This window comes from Schistocerca nitens, chromosome 2 (assembly GCF_023898315.1).
Source record: "Schistocerca nitens isolate TAMUIC-IGC-003100 chromosome 2, iqSchNite1.1, whole genome shotgun sequence".
In the NCBI taxonomy this organism is placed as follows: domain Eukaryota; kingdom Metazoa; phylum Arthropoda; class Insecta; order Orthoptera; family Acrididae; genus Schistocerca; species Schistocerca nitens.
In genome coordinates, this window is record NC_064615.1 from 360,824,844 (window position 1) to 360,844,587 (window position 19,744).

Consider the following 19,744-nt stretch of genomic DNA (forward strand, 5'->3'; position numbering starts at 1 on the left):
GGAGGTGCATGTGGGCAGCACACTGCTCTCCCAGCCGTTGTCAGTTTTTGTGACCGGTAATCTATCTATAACAAATATAAGTATTGAGTAAATAACTAGCAGTTCTTGTGAATAGAATAAATTTTCGTGCTACCTACAAAATTTATTTCCTATGACATGACACATCTGGAAATTGGTAAACAAATTTATATAAAAAACTACAATTTTAGAGTTTTACTCCCACCCCTGTAGCAAATTTTTACGGACGCTTATAGTCCAGTATTAATAAAGCGTTTAGAGATGAAATATGATGAAGATATTCCTAGCCCATCGAGGTCACGTACAGTTCGGACTTCTCAAAGAGAGGAAAAAAACACCAACTGACATGGGACACAGACTTAGATGTTCAGTAAATATCAGTTGCCTTCTACTCAGCGGGTTGTATTACAACTGAATTGATCTAGGTTCGTATTCATCACTAAAGATAAGCAACACATCTAAACAAAACATAACGAGTTCAAAAAAGAAAAAAAAATGCCAGAGGTGGCGGAACGTCGATCCTGCGCGTTCCGATTGAAATTAAGCGCTGCAAAAGATAACAGATTTGACATTTCGTTTGATGGAAACGTAGATGGGTTGATCACGAACCTATAATTTACAATGCGTGCTGGGTCAAAAGTCTTTCGACTAAACGTACGACAGCTAATTTAAACACTGACTGACTGACTACTGTTTCTCAATATCGATGGCACCACAGTGAAAAACACTAAAATTAGCACAACACTTCAATATCGCACTTCAGCCTTTCTTTTATTTCCATCATTGCGTCTTCCACGTATAGATTAAGCCACAGGAGCGAAAGACTACACCTTTGTCTTACACCCTCTTTCATTCATGTACTTCAATCTAGCCCTTCCAGTCTTATTGTTCGCTCTTGGTTCTTGTACATGTAGTATATTACCTGTCCTTCGCTATTACTCCTAGTTTTCAAAGGATTTCGAAGATCATGCACCATTTTATACTTTCGAAAGATTTTTCATGGTCACATAACCTGTAAACGTGTCTTGATTCTTCTTCGGTATTGCTTTCATTATCAACTGCAACGTCAAAACTGCCTTTCTAAAGCCTTCACCCTTCCTAAATCCAAACTGATCGCCATGTAATAGAGTTTAAGTTTCCCATTCCATTCTTCTGTAAATTATTCTTGTCAGCTACTTGGATGCCTGTGTTTCTTCTTCTATCACGTCATTAGGTAAGTCTCCTCATAGAGACCCTCAGTGAACTCCTTCCACCTATTCGCTCTCTTCTCTGCATTTGATAGTGGAATTCCCATTGCACTCTTAATGTCACCGCCGTTGCTTTTAATTTCATCAGGGGACGTTTTGAGTTTTCTGTATGCTGAGTCAGTCCTTACGACAATTTCTTTTTCAATTTAGTCACATTTGTCATTATCTATTCTGTCTTAGGTTCCCTCACTTCCTATTTATTTCATTTTTTCTATTTCTGTATTCCTCAACTTCTCTGAACATTTTTGTACTTTCCTCTTTCGTTGATAAACTGAAGTATTTCTTCTGTTACCCATGGTTTCTTCGCAATTACCATCCTTCTACCTGTGTTTGTCTCTCTAACTTCTGTGACGGACCTTTTTAGAGATGCCCATTCTTCTTCAACTGAACTGCCTATACAGCTATTCATTATCGCAGTGTCTGTAGCCACAGAGAACTTAAAAGCAAATATTTTCATTTCCTAATATTTGCGTATCCCACTTCTTTGTGTACTAACTCTTTCTGGTGGGTCTGTTACATTTCGGAAGATACTTCATCATTACCAAATTGTGATCTGAGTCTACATCTGTGCCTAGGTACGCCTTACAATCCTACATCTGATTTCTAAATCTCTGCTTGACTTTGATTTACTCTAATCAAATTCTTTTTGTTTCTCTTGGCCTTTTCCAAGAATATCTCCTCCTCTTGTGATCCTAGAACAGAGTATTCCCTATTACCAACCGAACTTTACTGCGGAATTCAACAAGTATCTCTCCTCTCTCAATCCTACCACCCACCCCATATTCTCCCGTAATCCTTTTTCCTACTCGTTCTCCTAGAACCGCATTCCAGCTCCAATGACTTATATTTTAATCTCGCTTTACGTACTTAATTATAGTTCAGTACTTTCATATACTTTCTCTTTCTCTTCATCATATGCTTGCGACGTCAGCATGTATACCTGAACTATTGTTGTCGATGTTGGTTCACTGGCGATTCGGATGGGAACACTCCTATCACTGAACTGTTCACATTAACTTACTCTCTGTCCTAAATTCCTATTCATAACGAATCCTACTCCATAATCATGTTAGAAAACTAATAATGAACAGTAAACAGGACTAACAAGAACCAACACACATCGCAGACGACTGTGTAATGATTTTTACTGTAGAAATGTAGACGCTTGTGCAGCAAACAATTGCTTGCAACGAAATAAATGTATCCAGAATGAGATTTTCACTCTGCATCGGAGTGTGCGCTGATATGAAACTTCCTGGCAGATTAAAACTGTGTGCCCGACCGAGACTCGAACTCGGGACCTTTGCCTTTCGCGGGCAAGTGCTCTACCATCTGAGCTACCGAAGCACGACTCACGGCCGGTACTCACAGCTTTACTTCTGCCAGTACCTCGTAGGTAGGAGACGAGGTACTGGCAGAAGTAAAGCTGTGAGTACCGGCCGTGAGTCGTGCTTCGGTAGCTCAGATGGTAGAGCACTTACCCGCGAAAGGCAAAGGTCCCGAGTTCGACATCGGTCGGGCACACAGTTTTAATCTGCCAGGAAGTTTCGAAATAAATGTAGTTTACAAACACAATTCGTATCTCAAAATATAAAAATATTGCAGTTTAGAATGATTTGTCATGTAATTTGTCCGTACGTCAATGCTGTAGCTACCAGAAAATCACAGGAGTCAGCCAACGACATTCCACAACTCCAAACCTATTTACAGTGGAAGTAGACGAAATTTTCACATACTTAAACTTCGAAAATGAAGAAGGATTAACTTACGTGATAACAAAAAAATCTGAACTATATTCACTTTCTGATATTCACTTTCTAACCTGTAGAGGAGATATATGTCAACAAATAATGAATAAGTTCGAATCTAGGCTGGCAAACAATAAAACAATTTTTATAAAGAACCTGTCTCGTGGCATATTGTACAGATTATAGATGTAGGCATAACATTAGGTGATGAGTATCTGTATTAGCTGGACTGGATAGTAATGTTGTTTTTACATTAAATCCAAAGAGATAAATTTTTAATAAGTTTTTATTTATAATCTATGATATAATTACCTTCGTTATCAACAACATTTTGTCATCTAGCGTGCATGTTATTGATATCAGATCAGTAAAAATTAATTGGATTCTTAGCAAATTAATCTAGAAATGATAATTTGCCCATCATTTCAAATTTCACACTTTTTGTACACATGGAAAATATAGCAATCGGAGTAAATGGCTTTATAACGGGCGAGTATGATGGCAGAGGCTATACCTCGCTCAGCAGTTCATTGATTTTTTCCTAGGGTTCGTCTTACTCGGTGCGGTCTCGTATTATCGTGTTGCAGAAAAACGCCTTTTCTTTTGAAAATCGATGACCACTTTTCAATTGAGACTGATTTACTCGGTCATATTGTTCTCAGCTAAGGTCTGTATTCACAGGTTCTCCAGGTTTCAGCACTTTAAAATGAAATACAAACACACAAAACCATCTTTATGATGTGGAAACCTGGCTTATCTGTTTTTCCTGGCGATTCATAGTTCCTCCATGGTCTGACACGTATTTGTTTCCAGTTCCGCTCTTAACATGCCATTGTCTCCTGATCTATATGAGTCGTAAAGATCAAAATTACCGGATTTCAACATAGAAAGCTACCTTTGGCATTTAAGAACGTCTAATGGACTTGGATAAGCATTTGCAATGTTTCTGGTAACAATTGCTGCGTTACTAGCCTTGAAGGGGGACAAGGAAGGGGCCTCCCAGAAGATTGTACAAGAACAGTCGGGAGTCCCCTGGGCAACGGTAAGTACCGGCAGATCCTTCCACACACTGAGCTACGTCTAAAACGACATGTATTCAGAATCTAAAACGAAGGAAAGGCCCTTTTCAGAGCCATGTTTGACAGTCATATCTCTCAACATCGAGGGCATATCATATGAAAAAGAAGAACTCATATCCAACACATGTAAACTTCATTCCTGCGACGTCCTGTGCTTCCAGGAGACACATAGAGGGCCATCACAACGCCGTCCAGTTATTCCTGGGATGACCTTGTTGAAGGAGTGCCCTCACGACCAATATGGAAGTGCTCTGTTTATTCGGCCTGGAATCAAAGTATCCAACATTCAAGTTTACACCGTTAACAACACGGAAATCATTTCTGTTACTATCGGAAGCATTACGGTGTCATCAATATATAAACCGCCAGGGGAAAGGTTTGCTTTCAGCCAACATGTCTGTCACCCACAACTAATAATGGGAGACTTTAACTGTCACAATAGAGTGTGGGGCTATCAAGACACAAATGAGGATGGAGAACTACTGGAAAGCTGGGCAGAAGAACACGAGCTGAATCTCATCCATGATCAGAAACAGCCTGCGTCATTCAACAGTGCAAGATGGAAGAGAGGGTATAACCCAGACCTCATATTTGTTTCCAAAACCTTGTCCGGGTCATGCAACAAATTCGTTCTCAACCCTATCCCAAAGACCCAACACAGACCAATCATGCTAAAGTTTAGACCAGTAATACTGCCACAAAAAGTACCCTTTAAAAGACGTTTTAACTTCAAAAGGGCCAACTGGAAAAAATTTGGGGACACCTTAGACATGGAAATCGTAAATTTACCATCAAACACTGAAAACTACGGAAAGTTCGTCCAAGCTGTTAAAAGATCAGCAAGACTCAGCATACCTAGAGGCTGCAGAACACTCTACATTCCTGGAGTTTCCAACGACATGAAACAAATATATAACGAATACCTGGAGCAGTACAGCATGGACCCTTTCAGTGAAGAAACCATAAAACTTGGGGATCAGCTAATTGATACTATAAGCAAAGACAGACAAGAGTCCTGGAAACATACGTTTGAGAGTCTTGACATGAAGCACAGTAGCAGAAGAGCTTGGAACCTCATAAAGCGGTTGTCCAGCGACCCGGCAGCCCCCAAGGATCAGGTTTCCGTAACAGCTAACCAAATCGCACATCAGCTCCTTTTGAATGGTAAACCAACCGGGAACAGTAAGACTGCCACCTCATATAAGAGGCCACAAGTGACTGAAATACCACCTGAGCCATACTTCACTTCAACAGAACTGGAAGCTGCTATCAGTTCCTTGAAACCCAGGAAGGCCGCGGGTCCCGACGACGTCATTAATGAATTTATACAGAACCTAGGGCCCATAGCTAAGGAATGGCTTTTAGAATATAATCTCTGCTGGTCAAACAAGACGATACCTAAGCTATGGTTGAAGGCCAAGGTAGTAGCTATCCCAAAGCCAGGTAAACCAAGAGATGATGCTAAGAACTATCGTCCAATATCTCTGCTGAGCTGCCCTTTCAAGCTATATGAACGTCTTATCTTGAATAAAATAGCACCACAACTAGAAAGGCAAATCATTCCACAACAAGCAGGATTCAGACCAGGTAAATCTTGCACTGCCCAGGTCCTCTGCCTAACACAATACATAGAGGACGGGTTTGAGAAGGGAGAAAAAACTGGCGTGGTGTTTGTCGACTTATCAGCAGCTTACGACACGATAAACCACAAAATCCTCCTGGGAAAAATTTTCAAAATGACGGGAAACTACCACCTTACTGAAGTTGTGAGATCACTGATCTCCAACAGAAGATACGATGTGGAATTTCAAGAACAAAGAAGTCGCTGGAGGAACCAGAAGAACGGGCTCCCACAAGGTAGTGTTTTGTCCCCCCTACTTTTTAATCTGTATACAAATGACCAACCAGTTGGACCGACGACAAGAAGCTTTATCTATGCTGATGATGTAGCCATTGCATGCCAATCTAGATTAATCAAACAGATTGAGAGAAACCTAACAGATGCTTTAGAAGAACTAACTGAATATTACAACGGGAACCAGCTTCGACCTAATCCAGCAAAGACGCAGACTTGTTTATTTCATCTAAACAACAAGGAAGCAAACAGGGAATTACAATTGGAATGGAACTCAGTTAAACTTCAACACTGCCCAAACCCAGTTTATCTTGGAGTCACGTTAGATCGAACATTGTCTTACAAGAAACACGTAGAGAAAACTAGAGCGAAAGTCAACACACGGAACGGCATAATCCGTAAACTTACCAACTCACACTGGGGAGCAAACCCTGAAATTCTACGTGCATCATCCCTGGCAGTGTGCTTTGCTCCAGCTGAATATGCATGCCCGGTCTGGAGAAGATCGACACATGCTCAGAAGCTAGACGCAGCACTGAATGCCTCATGTCGATTAATCACGGGATGCCTGAAGCCTACAAACCGTGATCTCCTTTATATGTGTTCTGGAATAGCCCCCCACAGATCACACGGCAAACGTTGGCGATGGCCGAACGAAGCAGGCAGTGCGAAGATAGAAGACGTCCCCTGTACGCACATCAGCCAGCGGAGGCAAGACTTAAATCTAGGAAAGACTTCATAAAAGTTGAACGTCCACTAACCGAAAGTCAGTCTACAACTAGAGAATCAATGTGGAAACAGAAATTGGATAAAGGCAGTCTGAAAAGTTGGAACATTAAAGAAAAACTTCCTGCTGGATCACAATTGGAATGGAGAGTCTGGAAGAGCCTAAATAGACTTAGATGTCAAATAGGAAGATCACAGGATAACCTGATCAAGTGGGGATACGCCGAAGAAGAGCCCTGCCAATGTGGAGGAAAACAAACCATGACACACCTGCTGACCTGTCCATCTTTGCTGGCCCCATGCACTTTCCAAGACCTGTGGTTGGCCAACGACGCTGCAGTGAAGTGTGCCGAAGAACACTGGAGAGAGATATGAGCCTTGCTTTAGACAATAATGACGACTTACTATATGTGAAGATCATGAATGTATATATGAATGAATAACTATCATTTACTTGTATTTGTAATCTAGCATATATAGCGTATTAATTAATTACAGATGTAGCTCAGACACGATTAAATAAACTAGCCTTGAAGAAACTCAACAAAATACGAGGCAGGTTCCATAAATTTCCAGCCTCACCTTGAATACGTGCTCAAAGGTTAAAATGTCTTTGAGCAGATCTAGCAATAACTGTCAGTATATGCGCACACGAATTTCGGCTCACTACTAGCCTCAGTCGAATGGTGACACTCGTTTGAGTAAGATGTTGCGTGCTGCGGTACTGGCTGGGTAAAATCAAGTAGTGCGTATTGATAAATTTCATGGCAAAAGAACGACTAGCACCAGCTGAAATCAAAGTTCGCTTGGATGGTGTTTATGATAATGCATCCCCTTCATACTACACAGTGATGGAATGGCTTTAACAGTTTCGTCTAGGATTAGAGAACATTGCTGCTTATCCACATGTTGGTCGACCTGCTGACGTAGTGAATGAGGAAACCATCGCTGTTGTTGAAAGTGAAATTCTAAGTGACAGACGGTAGATACTCGACAAAAATACAAGAAGTTGCGGTTATCTAAAACCACTGTTTTCCGGATCATGCATGATCATTTGCACACGAAAAAGGTCAGCACAAGACGATTGCCCATATTTCTCTCTGGGTTGCAGAAGGAGCAGCGCGTGACTTGTTGCACCAAGTTTTTGGAGCTGTGTCGTGCCCACCAGAAGTAAGTACTGCAATCAGTTGTTACAGGGGATGAAACTACAGTTTTTTATTATGATCCTCTCTTGAATGACGTAAACCAGGTGAAGCTCCACCAAGAAAGCCGGAGGTCACATAGTTCACAAAGAAGATCATGGCAAAAATATTCAGTGATTCCAGAAGAATTCTATTATTTGATTTCGAAGACAGGAATACCACTGTGAACGTATAATACTATGCTTAACTTCTGCACAAACTCTGCGAGGAGAGGATGTTTGTCACATGGCGATCCTCTTCCCCACCACAATGTGTTGGGCGACTAATACAACCTACCTCGTATTTTCTTTTTCCTTGAGTTTCTCAAGGTTAGTAGTGCAACAGTTGTTTCCAAAACATTTGTTCATCCAAGTGCATTAAACGTTCGTAAATGCCAAAGGTACTTTTCTAAGTTGAAATGCAGCAGCTGCGAAGGCTGCAGTAAAGGAATGTGCAGGAGATCGATCATCTACCTTAGAGCCCAGATCTAGCCCCAATGACGACTGTCTCTTCTCCAAACTGAAAACAGATCTTCTAGGACGCAAATTTGATGGTGGTCATGAAGTGAAGGCTAATGTAATGCGACGTTTTTCCGATAAAGTCACATTACTTTTTCAAATGTATAGAGTTGTTATTCACAGATGTGAAAAGTGTATGGAAATGAAGGGTGATTATGTTGGAAAATAGCACCATTGTTTTATTCTTGCAACTTTAAAAATGTAGTCAGGCAGAAACCTTGTCGGAGCCTGCCTCGTGCAATACCATATATCTAACTTTTCTGGTACTTGACCATTTCACCATAATTTGCAAAAAATTAAGATGTAATTATTTAAAGTAAACAACTCACTCTAAACCTAAAATGTCTTCAGCATGACTTTGAAGTAACTGGATGGAGTGTAAATTAAATAAAGAGAAAAGCAAAAGTTGCCTCATGTGTTTTTGGTAAGCTGTACACAGTTTTCAAAACAGTGCTTCTGTATACAGCAACAAACTTTAATGCGAAAATCATTCAGAAACTGAGAGTTGCTCAATGAAATGTGGAGCGATGCGTCGTGAGAATTAATAGGAGAGACGGCTCTAATCGGTACTTTTTTACACCTAGAAACACATGTGTGCAAAGGACGGCGGGGGGGGGGGCGTAAGGGGGGGGAGGGTAAACTAAACATGAGTTTACTGATAAACGTTTTCAGTTAAATTTGTCGCTAGAACTGTTATATACAGCGGAGTAATTATCTTATTTAGCTTCCAGAATGCTATGCTTTACGTCAAAATATATGTTTCTTTCTTTTGGGGACGTTCGAGGAGCTAGAAAATCTAAAGAATCTAGTTCTCATTATCGTGTTGAAAATCAAGGTTCTAATTGTACACATAATCCATTTCTTAAATATTTCAATTTGCTATCAGTTACAAATAATCAATTACAACATACTGCAGTTGAAGCATTTCGTATTTTCAGTTGAAACTGTTTTCATCACCGTCTCTTGATGAGCTCTACCCAATCAGTGCTCACCACGAGGCCTCTATATAGATTCCTCTCCATGTGCTTTTCTGAAGTAAATCTGGGAATGTTGGCCACGAAATAAAAAGAAATGGATACAAATGAGGGACTTAATATAGCACTAAATATTACAAAGGACTGATTTTAAATGTAATCTTATATTCGATTCAGGACCGTTTACTTTCAGCTTTTTGTTCTACAGGGAATGTTTATGGTTGAGTTTACGCTTATTATAATCTGACAGTCCTTACCCACTCTTTCAAAAGTCGGTAAAATAAGATTACCGAGTTCATGAAGTGAAATAAATTAATATTTTCTACTGAGTAATAACCAAAGAAAATAATTCATTGAGCGGAACATTAACTCATATAAGAAAACAATATTTGTTCATCTTTTTCGTAGAGGATAAGTTAATATCAGAAACGTTAAAACTAAAGTGCTGGGCCCTGTTCTACGACGCGCGGAGTAGCCGCGCGGTCTATGGGCGCCTTGCCGTGGTTCGCGCGGTTGGGAGGTTCGAGTCCTCCATCGGGCGTGGGTGTCTGTGTTTGACACACACAGTGGTTACGGTTACTACAAGCCACACCACAAGTTGGGAAACGGGGCCAAATTTCTAATAGTTTACTGTCGAGTTGTGATTCTCACAAACGTTTCATTCATATCTTACAGAAACTAACAGTACGGCAATAAACAAACTTTTAAACACGCCGCTAACGGCAATCAAACCATTTATAGCAATACAACAATTTAAAAAAAATCTTTTAAAAAAAATAGAAGTACCTGTACAGCAATCAACAACCTTTCAAAACACGCCGCTAACGGCAATCAAGTGATTTACAGCAATGCAACAGTTTAAAAATTTCTTTTTTTAAAAGAAACACAGAATCTAACGGTACGGCAATAACAGCCTTTTAAAACACGCCGATAACGGCAATCAAGTAATTCATAGCAATACAACAGTTTAAAAAAATTTAAAGAAAATTGGTAAACAGGCTACTAAAGTAAAAACAGAACTTTGTTAATAAAGTACGGTGAGGTAGTGAAGCTACCAACACCGCCATTTAAAAAAAATCAAAGTTCTCAACAAACACATCATTACTGGCAATAAAGGAATGGAGGAATTTAAAAAGTTTTTAAACAAAAGTGTCCTGGAATATCATTAGAACATAACAGATAGGACGGGTCCGTGTAAGGTGGCCACAAATCACCCACTCAGGGATGCTCAGGCTAGGCAGAAGACTGACTAATTTAAATACGCCCGTAAATACAATTGCCACTCTCAGGCTTTTAGCCCGCGAAAACTTGTAATAAGATGGCTTAACTTGCTGACAGAATTAGAGCTAACCTCGTACAAGGAAACATTACACCACAAAGTCCTGAATGTGCGACCACATGATCAACCAACAAGAAGCATGAATTTACTCGTAGCACACGACAGAATAGCGAAACAACTTAACTACCAAAACTACACCTCCCATCGGGCAGTACCGAGAGGAGGAGAAAAAATCACTGTCTTCAGTTACACCGGTGCCGGGGACAGGAAACCCGATCGCCGGAGGCCACAAGGCAGAAGAGACACTGGTTACGCAAACTTATTACTTAATGATTAAACCTTCCACGAACTTAACTTGCAATTATGCTCGAACATGCAGCACACGACCTACGATGGCAAGGATCCACACATCCGAACGCGCACGCGTTGCCAGTGTAGGGGAGACTGGGTACAGTTGGAACACAGGACGGTTGAAACAAAGCTAATATCTCTGGAACTGTTATTCAGGGAGTGGAGGGCCTAATGGAACAAAAGAGCGGACGACAATTCCGAACACGAATCTCAGTGTTGCACTGCTCCCCGTGCATTGTCGTCGCGTACAGGAGGCCGTACTGTTTTTTGACACAGAAAAGTAAGTATTTTTCTTCTGGCTTTTATGCTAATATTGTGTATTTCATTTAAGTCAAATTACTGAGGGTGTGATTGTGCCTTTAATGAAGCTTGTAGAATTCGGAATAATGACTAGTTTTAATGCGTTATTATTACTACCGTTCCTATAAACTCTCTTGTTTCAAATGTGGGGTTAGGGACGGTTGAAACAATTTTTGTGGGTACGGTTGAAACAGTAAATATATTATTTCGTTTTGTTTTGTAGATGCCGAGAGTTAGGGTGACGAAGACTTCCAGAGGGCAGGTTGATTTGATGCATATGAAGAGGTGACAGCAGGAAACTCACTCCGTAAAGCAGCGGACAAGCATGGAATAAACCACTGTTCTCTACTCCGGTACATACGAAAGCGAGACGCGACTGGCCAGGACGATGAAGGTATGGGATACAGAGCCCCTAACAAAGTTTTTAAAGAGGAACAAGAACAAGAACTATCAAAATATTTGATGCGATGTGCTGATATATATTTTGGTCTGTCTAAAAAAGAGGTGAGAAAATTGGCTTACGAACTTACAAAAGTATAATTTATCACGACCTCCAACTTGGGACGACAACGAATTGGCTGGTGAGGAATGGTTTCGGATGTTTATGAGAAGAAACCCTGAACTGTCTGTACGCGCTGCGCAAGCTACATGCCTATCAAGGGCGACTAGCTTTAATAAAATTAACGTCGATGCTTTCTATGACAATTTGGCCATTGTCATGGACCGTCATAACTTTGAACCCCAAGACATATATAACATCGATGAAACAGGCATAACCACTGTTCAAAAACCAGACAGAGTTGTAGCCAGACGCGGTGCAGGTCTAGTAGGTTCAGTAACTTCAGCTGAAAGGGGTAGTTTAGTGACAGTAACCTTTACAGCAAACGCCATTGGCAATGACATTCCTCCGTTCTTCGTTTTTCCACGAGTGTGTTACCAAGACCATTTTGTTAGGGGTGGGCCAGTAGGGTCTGCTGGAACTGCAAATCCCTCTGGTTGGATGCAGGAGGAATCATATATGAATTTCCTGGAACCCTTCAAGAAGCACGCGAATGTATCTCCATCTCATAAACTGTTACTCATACTTGGTAACCATTCCTCACACATTCATATTGAGGCACTGGATTTTTTCAAGAACAATGCCATTGTCTTACTGTCTTTCCCTCCCCATTGTTCTCACAAACTCCAGCCACTCGATCGATCTGCATATGGCCGTTTCAAGAAGGCTTTAAACTCGACCAGTGATGCGTGGATGCGAAACCATCCAGGAAAAACAATGTCAGTCTACGACATTCCGGGGATTGTAGCGTCTGCTATGCCCCTCGCTCTGACATTTTCCAACATTCAAGCCGGCTTTCGCAAAACGGGAATTTATCCATACAACGAGCAGCTGTTTAGTGAGCTCGATTTTGCTCCTGCATTTGTAACGGATAGACCCAATCCTGGGAACACACCTGAGTCCGCAGTTGTTCCTGTAATTAATGAAAATCCAACTGAAGAAGAAACACCACCATTAGGCCTGTCACCTCTCTTAACTGAGGAACTAGGCCTAGTAGCAGAGACAACAGTTCAACAACAGGCTATTAATAGCTCGCCAGTTCCATAAAGCCAGCAAGAAAACGTTGATGAACGTTAAGAAACTTCTAATAGACCTAAAACACCTACACTGTGCAGCAGCATTAGGCCTATCCATCAGGAAACTTCACCGAGACCCTCTACAAGCACACAAGCAATTTTTAATGATGCTATTGTATTTACAACGGAAGTCGTACGGCCTTTACCGAAAGCATCCCCGAGGAAATGTAATAGGCTGAAAGGGCGAAAAACTAGAAAGTCAACAATTTACACTGACACCCCAGAGAAAGAGGAGATAAGAATATAACATGAAGCAAAGTTGAAACGGAGAAAAGCTAAGCAAGTGAAGAAAAGATTGGATGCGAGAAAAGGAAAAAAAAATTCAAAACAAAAAAAAAAGTAATACTCAGCAGGAAATGTCATCAGAAGAGGAAGACTGCTACTGTATTGTTTGCTTATCGCCATATTCAGAGAGCAGACCCAGAGAAAAGTGGATTCAGTGTATTACTTGTAAACAGTCGACTCACGAAGAATGCACAGAAGGTGGACTCAGCTATGTTTGCCTCAATTGTGACTCTGAATATTCAGATTGACTCCAAGCAAAAATTTTATTTTGTAAGTTTATTTGTTTGAAGAAATGTTTCATTTTTGTTTTTTCGTAATGTTCATTACTTGTCAAATGTTATTTGGAAATGTGTTTATAGGTATTAAAACCTTGAAGTCTGATTAATTTTATCATATAGTGTCATAATTATGCATATCACTAGAATTAGCCTACTTTTAAATAAAACAAGTTGCAATATTAGTCTATATTTTGTGTTATTTGCATGTGTTTCAAGTGACCCCAATTACTGTTTCAGCCGCCCCTGGTATGGGGACGGTTGAAACAAAACGGATATTTTCTCTTTTTAATTTGTAAGTGTAAAATATTCTTTCCAGAAAGAAAAGTGCTATAGCCGTTTTGTAGGAAGAACCGCGCTCTTCCATTTTACATATCATTATTGTCGATTGGTTTATAAACAACAATAACATGAACGATAAAAGCCAAATCGTTTCAACTGCACCCAGCCTCCCCTACCCAACACGCCACGGCCACGCGACAACACGCTCTGTCACCGGAGTTCACGTCTTTCCTGCAACGTGGACGGGTAGTGACCGCTCCCTCATGTTAGTTGTCTTCTTTTTAAACTCCAGCGTTGAAACGGAGGACTCAAAGTAGCTTGTTAACGTCCCACCAAGGTGAAATGAACGGCAACTACTCGTGGGGCGATTCTGTATACAACCAAGCCGTGGGGAGCTCTTCCGTCAACTCCACCCGCTCGTTACACACAACCGACATACATCACGTGGCGACTCGGTACAACCGACCACCCCTGGTCCGCGCTGGAGAGCCACACTGCCCTCCCGTGTCCACCACACTCTCTGAGCGCACGGCGCTACTTCCGCGCTACCACACGAAGTTACCACCGGTCAAAGATCTCACTTCCTCCATAGCAGTTTCCCGGAAGCAAAAACGCAGATATCGATAGCACTGAGAGAAAACACAACCAAGCAGCCATATAATGACAGACAACATATCAAACAAACATATCAGGCGAAGAAAGGAAAACCAATGCAATTTAAACGCAGGGTGTAGCACGAGTCGATACACGGCTCAGTGTTGTCCCTAGCGTAAGTTAGTTTAAGTTAGATTAAGTAGTGTGTAAGTCTATGGACTTATGACATCATCAGTTTGGTCCCATAGAACCTTAACACAAATTAAAAAAAAAATCCCAGTTCTAGAAAGGTCGAGTTCTGCTGACGTATATCTCCAGTCTAAGATGTCAGACTATCAGTTCTACACACTTAATCATATTACAAGAGGAAAATGGACAGATGGTACAGTGATGGGAGTGGACATCAATGCGCAATTGCAGACGTATTTAAAATGAAATTGCTGCGAGCAGGACATGTGACTATGTGAGATAATAGAAGACCATGCCTACAACGAACAGGAGCGTTCCTGGATCACATTAATAGAGATGCAGGAGAAGAGATGGATGCCAAGCACCTACGTCTTTCGTTGGACATCATAACGCATGAAACAGTCTAGAGAAAGATTTGTTTCGGCAGCCGATGTTAAATGGCCGACGATGATGATCAAATGTAAACCGTTTATCGGCTCGTGAACTTACACGGTTGTTAGAAGTCTTGTAACCTAACAAGATGTGCTGTGCATCACTCTAGAGACTGTGGTAAACCTGTATGCCCGATTTAAGGGTGCTGTGTGCGCAGTTTCGTTTCAGTGCTTTTAATCTAACTAACCGTTAAACTGTTAGCAACAGTGGTTCAAGTGCTTCCATGGAGACATATCAATATTTTCCTTTTGTATTGTATGTGGAACCTGATATCTTTGTCTGCCCTCTGTGAACTTGAGAATGACATGCGCTAACTGTATATTATCGGAGGAGACTGTCTGAACGCACTATGGTCTGAAGGCTCGGAATAGTGGCAGACCAAAGGCATATGCAACTAAAATGCTAGCAGCTGTCTCTCTCCTTAGCTGCACCGCGACTGGACCACCGATAAAAATTTGGTCCGGTTAGAAACATTTTGAAACAGAATGCTTTCAGCTTACCTGTCTAACATAGCAGAGTGTTTTCTATGTTTCCGCGGATGCTCGACACAAGACTGACATCAGCTAATCTTTCTTAAGAAAAAAAATTAACTTCCAGTGCTTGATTTGCTCCTACATTGTCGTTGTAGCGCTGTTTGGCACTGGTTGCGTTTTCCATTATAATGGTTATAGCTCTCCCGCTAGAATATTAAAATAAAAGTTTCTCTTAAATGAAGACTGGTTTGCTAGGATTACGTGCACAAAGTTCTGTCGTTCTTTATTGTTATTGGGTCTAAGGAGTGTTTGTGTAACCATATACCTGCACACTGCGTTATGCGCCACTTTAGTCGCGTTTGTTGTTTCGTCATTAAGTACTATATCGGCGTCCGTCACAGAGAGGTCAACGCAGTTGATTGCCATGTGGGGTACTCCGCTTCGATTCCCGGTACTACCAGATTCAAATGGTTCAAATTGTTCTGAGCACTATGGGACATAACATCTGCGGTCATCAGCCCCCTAGAACTTAGAACTACTTAAACCTAACAAACCTAAGGATATCACACACATCCATGCCCGAGGCAGGATTCGAAAGTGCGACCGTAGCAGTCGCGTTGTTCCGGACTGAAACGCTTAGAACCGCTCGGTCACCGCAGCCGGCTACTGCCAGGGATGTATCGTTGGAAGAAGGAGGGGTGCACAGTGCATTCAGCCTCATGAGGGCAACCGAAGATCTGTTCGACCGATGACTGGCGGTTCCTACCTCAAGAAACCCGCCAACGACCGGGAGAGCGCTTTGGTGACCACATGCTCCTCCCTATCGCATCCACTGACACGATTGGCAGAGGATGATACGGCGGTCCGTTGGGCCCATTTGCCACTCAAGGGCCAGAATGCCAAAGCTTACCTTTTACCTTTATTAATTACTGTAAACAGCTCCACTATGGCGCTGAATCCAAAGTTTAGTCCCGTTCCTACAGTTTTTCAAGTTAGATTGCTATAGTCTTAATAGTTCTTTTGTTTAATGTTATGAGCTTTTACGGATTTATACGGTTTCGTTAAATACTCTGAAAAACATTCTCCTTTTTACGGTTAAGCCCTTGGAGTGGCTGTTTTCAAATATATTTTACTGTGTGTGTGTTTTATCAATTCCCATGTTTCATGAGAGTTTTTCCAGTGTGTGTGGATAGTTAAAGACCGGAGAATAATTGTAGGGCTGCGTCAACTTACCGAGCATTGTACACATTACCTCAAGAGTTTTGGTGAAAAATACAGTTCCTTATTGCAAATTGAGTTTATTAATGCATGTTTATAAATTCGTTTAGTGCCTGTGGAGCACGTAATTCTTATTCTTAAGTTCATGTGTTAACTTCATGGCAATAAACTTGTGTAAATTTCATTGCTTAGCGTAAAGAGGAGCTCTGACCTTCACTTAAAATAACTTTGCAGTTTTTTTGGCGGGGAGGGGGGTTGGGTTGAGGGTTTTTACTGCCACGTTCCGCTTGCAGTTCTTCGCTCCTCGTCTTTCTATAATACTGATAAGATTGTTTGACACGAGCTACTTCCTCAGTTGTAAAGCTCCTCACTACTCTCTTCACTAATGTCCTTTCAAGTTTACGTCCGCATAGTTATCGGACTATCCGGGTCAAATATGTGAGAGTTACATACAGATGACGCTTCGTTATAAAAGTAACCTGACCATGTGCCTAGTACGAATACGTGGCTTTTACACGTTGCAAATACTGAACTTAATTAATTAAGGAAAGAAAAATCTCACTTCGCAATAAGAACAGTATAGTTCAAATTACTTTTGGTTTATTGTTCCTTGTGCACCTAGCACGCTTCCATAACATTGCCTACGCTTAACCACCTCTCGTTTAACAGTTATGTTTCTTTCACATTCGCAATGAAGCAACCATTGCTAAGGCGTGTTCCCACATTAATTAAACAGGTAACCACTGATTATGGAAACGTTTTCATTTGGTTCAATTATCAGTATGTTTCTCCACGACAGTTATTGATCCTCCAACACTACATTGTGTTAAGCATAAATATTTTAATTAATCCCAAGCACTTTTCCTTGACATAACTTAAATACTCTTCTTCTCTTTTCTTCTGGTAAACGACATAACACACTTAAAATTTCTCTTATTGCAGTATTTTTATATCATTTATGTTCTTGATTCCTTGGGTTAGCGATTTTAATTTTTAATTGGTTTTTACTCTTCTTTTGCATAAAATCGTGGTCCCTTTTTCTGATTAATATGTCCTACGTAATGAGTTACTTGAATAAAGAGTACACTGTGATGCCTACGTGATGTGCCGAGCTTTGCTATTTGTGACTGCAAGCCGCAAGCTTATCTCAGAATTTGTTCGTTAGCTGCTATGTTCCTCTGTGTTGACACCATGTTGAAGCTATAATATGTGCTTTTGTTACATGCGTCTTCAAGATGTTAATATTTGATGTGTTCTATCCGTCATAACTGTAATGTACTCGATGTGACATATGCCTGTTTTATACAATATGGTGTTTATATCTGATTTTACGTATCATACTTTTTGGCACTGAAATGGCACACTAAAGACTGAAATCCATTTCCTGTAATAAATGATTTCAAACCTCTTACGACCGAAGCCACCATTTTTCTTCATTACAACACTTTTAACTCCTAATTCCACTTCATACCAAATTCTCTTCCCCCCTTCTCCCCACGACAAGAAGGTGCTGGCCATTTTTAGTACAGTGGTGTTATTGTCATTATACGGCTAGATAAGGCATTTATGGAGAAAAGGCGTGCCAGGCCCGGAAGGCTCCCGGAACCAGTGATAAGTAACGAGCGCTCTATCAACACATCATGACATAAACGATGGGAGCAATTGGAACGTACCGGGGAATAGCGTGCACTATTAAACATCTGTCGTGCCTACAAGACTGCACTAACAGAAACCAACACTACTCTCCAACCGAAGGGGCGAGTAAGCAACCCAGAATAGTCAGATGGGTCGTCTACTGAGGGGAGCGTTGCCCATCATTGCATTTACGCCTTTACATGCACTTTTTACATATATCAAGCGGCCGTTAGGTCTCAGCCAGCGAATTAGGGAAACAAAACACATTAACACTCTTGAAACACTTGATTTATTGACAGTAGTTCACATTTGAGTGCGAGTCCAACAGAAAATTCATCGGTACGATGTCATTCCAAGAAGTAATTGAATTGGTCACTTGTTTACCAGTGCATGGGAGGCAGTTCGCAGGCAAATAAAATGTTTTGTTGTGCACAAAAGACAACCGGCTACTGGTATTTCAGAAGCACAGAACAAATCACTCAAATATGTGTCAGTAAAACGTTAAAAATGACTTCCAAAATGCCTTACTCAGCTCACATACACAAGCGACACTTTGCCGCCTATACGACCATTTGAGATCGGCGTACACCGACAGAAGACCTCGACAACATCCCAGCGTGCTCCCTGTTCAACCTGGTACCCTAGTGAAAAGTGTCTGTGGCCAACCACATTTGGCCGCAAACAGACATTTATATTTAACATTTAAATTATATTCATTGAAAATCAGTGATGAAAAACATTAGAATATTATTTTATTCGGTAATTGCTATAACATTCACTTTTCTTCTTTTTAGATCATTACATCACCGGAATCGATACACAGTAGTCAACGTAAGGCTGCTGATCCCGACAACATCTATAATGAATTTATTGAGAACATGGGCCCACACTGCATACGCTGGCTCACTTCGCTCTTCACTTACATACTCAAAGAGAACAAACTTCCCATACGACTCAAACTGTCGAAAGTTATAGCCAGTCTCAAACCTGGCAAGCCTGAAGACAGCCCTGAAAGCTATAGCCCTATAGCACTGCTCAGTTGTACATTCAAACGTTTGGATCGAGTCCTCCTAATCAGAATAGCACCGTTCATCGTGGCAGCTACCCCTCCTGAACAAGCAGGCTTCAGACAAGGACACAGCTGTACCTATGAGGTTCTTGCCCTAACTACCCATATTGAAGAAGGTATCCAAGCCAATGTGAAATCAACAGCTCTCTTCATCGAACTGACAGCCGCGTATGACACTGGCTGGCGACAGGGACTGATCTACAAGTTACTTCAAGCTGTACCAAGTAGAGAAATTGTGGATCTAATATCCAGAATGCTTAGTGAAAGGCAATTCGAAGTGTTTCTAGGCAGCTTTAAAAGTCACAAACGGAAAATAAATAATAGACTACCACAGGGATCTGTTTTAGCCCCATCACTATTCAATTTATACATTAATGATTT